The following is a 4,055-nucleotide window of genomic DNA, read 5'->3' on the forward strand; positions in this document are numbered from 1 at the left end:
GTCGTTTGGGTCTATACCCTAGCTGCACCTGTCTCTTATACACATCTAGATGTGTATAAGAGACCGACTATGTACATCGTAATGGTGGCAGTTGTTTGCTACCAGCTTGTTGTTATTTACAAAGTCTGATTTCTTTTTACTAAAATACTGTATTATCCCGATTAATCCGCAATTAACTGCCAAATTCAAGTTGAGGCTAATTAGCATACAATTCTGAAGATGTGTTTTGCCACACTTGTCCAGGTTTATATTTCACTAACAAATTTTAAGGAAATTTAATTTAGGATCTAAAAACTAAAAGTCAGAATACAGCCTCATGCCAAGATGACATTGTACATTGATCCACCCATACATGTATTTAAAAAAAAATACTAACCCTGAAGATACAAATACTTAAAATTGAATATGCTGCAGGTGTCCTTGTATGTACTGTGTTTTGAAAGTATCTAACAGTCTGTACTATCATTTGTGTGTGTATGTATATGTATATGTATATATATATATATATATATATATATATATATATATATATATATATATATATATATACATACATACACCCATACATACATACATATACATACATACATACACACACACTCATACATACATACATACATACATATACATATATACATACACACACACACACACACATATATATATATATATATTGTTTGTTTTTGCATGAATTTGTAAACATAAATATAACAATGCTGATATTCAACTTCAATAATCTTCAAGGTCGTCTCTGATTTAAAGAGAATACTTGGCAGTGAAACATTTGCCAATATGAAACACATGGTTCATCTGCTCCCTCAAGCTGTAGGTGAAACTAACTTAAATGTGACAAAAATATAAGGTGTAAGAATTATACATTTTAATTTCATATATAATTATTCTTCTCATTCTGAGCCTGACCTCAACTATATAAAATTGCCTACTATTCCAGACATAAAATTATGATCCCCAACTAAATGTAGGGTGTGTGACTGGTACTTATTAAACCTTACATTGATGTGTCTGTAGAATGCAGCATATTTCATAAATTTGTCCTGTTTTAAGTGGTCAGGAAAGTATGTGCAACAATAATAAATTAAAAAATTTTTCAGGGTTTGAAATGGGCACCCATTTTTTTTTTAATGGAAGCCTCCCTATCCCTAGCCAAAGGGTTTTTAGCAAAAGTAGTTGTACAATACAAAATACAGTGTCCATGTTGCATATGGATATTCCATGTTACAGGGGCTTCTGGGGAGTGATTGACGAGTTCACTAACACCATTGACATAACCCTTAATAAAATTAGGAATATATACGATCAACTTTTTCTGCTGGGCGATTTTAACATTCCTGGTGTCTTGATCATAATATTAATCCATTCACTTCCGAGGGCAAATTCTGTAGCACAACTCGTGACCATTTTTTTGACTCAAATGAAAATGTTACCATCTCGTAAAAATTGTGACAACATTCTTGATTTAGTATTCACATCCGACACCACCAGAATGTCTAATGTAATCGAAGCTGATCATTTTTATCATACTGACCATCGCCTCTTAAACTATATAATTAAAACGAAGATAGTTAGACTAAATAGTCACAAACGTAAAGTGTTTAATTTTAAAACTGCCAAGTTTGATGTTATTTGTAAAATTTTTAATTCGAATAATTGTTTTACTATGGTATTAGAGGCCACTGACGTAAATACGGCTTGGAACAGTTTTGTTGAAATTACTTTTAAGACCCTTGATGACAACATCAAGAAAATTACTGTTAACGATACAAATTCACCTTCTTGGATTGATGGCGAGGTCAGACATCATCAAAATAAAAAGAAGACTGCCTGGAAAAAAGCCAAGAAATTCAATAAACCCTCACATTGGGCAAAATTTCGTAAACTACGTAACAGTCTTCAAATACTCATTATGTCCAAATATAGGGATTACGTCAGTGGACTTGCATCTGCTATTTCTGACAACCCAAAAAGGTTTTGGTCATTTATCAAAACTAAAACTAAGTCTAGATCTATACCTAAAACGATGTATTTTAACAATGAATCTGCTACTGAAGCCTCTGGGAGGGCTACTTTATTCAATAGATATTTTTATTCTGTTTTCAGAAACCTAAGGCCCAACGGGTATCCTACTGTTCACATGTGAGGATCCTCAAGAATTGGACGATATTGTTTTTAGTGAAAAGGAAGTTTACAACTTGTTGAATGAGCTAGACACCTCAAAGGCAGTAGGACTTGAAGGCATTCAACCTCGTGTGCTTAGAGAATGTGCAAAAGAACTTGCCTCTTCTCTGTGCTTTATTTTTAATCTATCAATGAAAACTAGTCAACTTCCTGTAGACTGGCTAAAAGCCAACGTTGTGCCAGTGTTAAAAAAAGGCGACAAACACCAGGTGGAGTGCTATCGGCCCATATCGCTTTTGAGTGTGTCCAGCAAGATTCTTGAGAGATTAATTTTTAATTATATTTTCCCTAGTTTAAAGCGCCATATCCATCCTCTGCAACATGGTTTTATTAAAGGCCGTTCGACTACTACAAAGTTACTTACTGTTTTTGAAAAGGTTAACGCGGTTTTGGACAGTGCTGGCCAAGTCGACATTATCTACCTAGATTTCACAAAAGCTTTTGACAGTGTTTCTCATTAGCTTTTGACAGTGTTTCTCATTACTTCCTTCTGCACAAAATCAAATCATATGATATTCATTCTAAACTCCACAACTGGTTTGCTGCTTATCTTTTAGATAGAAAACAACGAGTTGTTGTCGAAGGGGCACACTCCGACTGGTTACCTGTTACCTCGGGTGTGCCTGTTACCTCGGATCATTACAATTAGTAGATCTGGGAAAGCTGTTAAGTTTTCTTACTGTATGAATGGCCTGACACTTGGCAGGGCTAGTGTAATTAGGGACCTTGGAGTCGACATCTCGGCAGATCTCAAATGGGACAACCATGTCAGCAGGGTGGTCAAGAAATGTAATCGAAAGCTCGGCCTAATAAAGCGTGCGATTGGTTATAATGCACCCGTGTATGTCACTAAACCACTTTTCACATCTTTTATCCGTAATGACCTAGAATATGCGAGCTCCGTATGGAGCGGTTCAACAAAATCTAACCTCATGCTCATCGAAGGAGTGCAGCGCCGAGATTCCGCTTACATTCTTAACTACCCTGCTTACAACTATAATAGAGAACGCCTTATTTATCTTAATTTACTTCCTCTTTCCTTTCGAAGGCACTTAATTGATCTTTTGTTTTTTTTAAATGTTTCTTTGGCTATTATGACTTGGATTTTAATTTTTTTTTTTCGTTTTTAATGAATCTCTCGCCTCTTCACGTTCTCTTCGTCATTCTAACCATCTCAAACTCGTTGACAAACGTTGGAAAACCGAAACTTACAGAAGATTCTACTTCAATCGTATTGTTCCTATGTGGAACCAACTCCCTCACCCCGTACGTTTAAACTCGACAATATCTGGTTTTAAGCGAGTCTTACGCATATTTTATGAGCTTCTGTTTGTCAACGAGTTTGACCCTGTCAGCACTTGCACTTGGGTTACTAAATGTTTTTGTCATTTATGTAGAACTGTGTAACTTTTTTCTTTTTTCTTTTCGACTTATATTATTATGTATGTAGAACTGTGTAATTATTTTTTTTTCTTTTCGAATTATATTTTTATTCATTTGCCGTTGGGTTTTGTGCATTTGGAGAGCGTGTCGTGTTAGAGGTGCTCGCACCTGTTGATACGCTCTCTCACTGGAATTTCTATTTCTATTTATATATATATATATTTGTACTGTTTCCAGTGTAAAGCCGAATAAAATAAAAAATGTTTGACACCCCCACATAAATGTTAACTTTATAAACAAAAAAGGAAAAATGTATATAACTGCAAAGACTAGAATGTGGTGGCATATTTACATTGCGATTCAAGTACAGTCCTGGAGACTTGGGAGCTCCAAAAAATGTTGTTTGTTATTTTTACCGTTTTTAAATTGTTTATTTGTATCTTTCTTTCAGATAAAATTCCCAATTAATAGATTAT

Source organism: Anneissia japonica, unplaced genomic scaffold (genome assembly GCF_011630105.1).
Source record: "Anneissia japonica isolate Jap-2015-1 unplaced genomic scaffold, ASM1163010v1 scaffold11779_len1430905_cov172, whole genome shotgun sequence".
NCBI lineage: Eukaryota > Metazoa > Echinodermata > Crinoidea > Comatulida > Comatulidae > Anneissia > Anneissia japonica.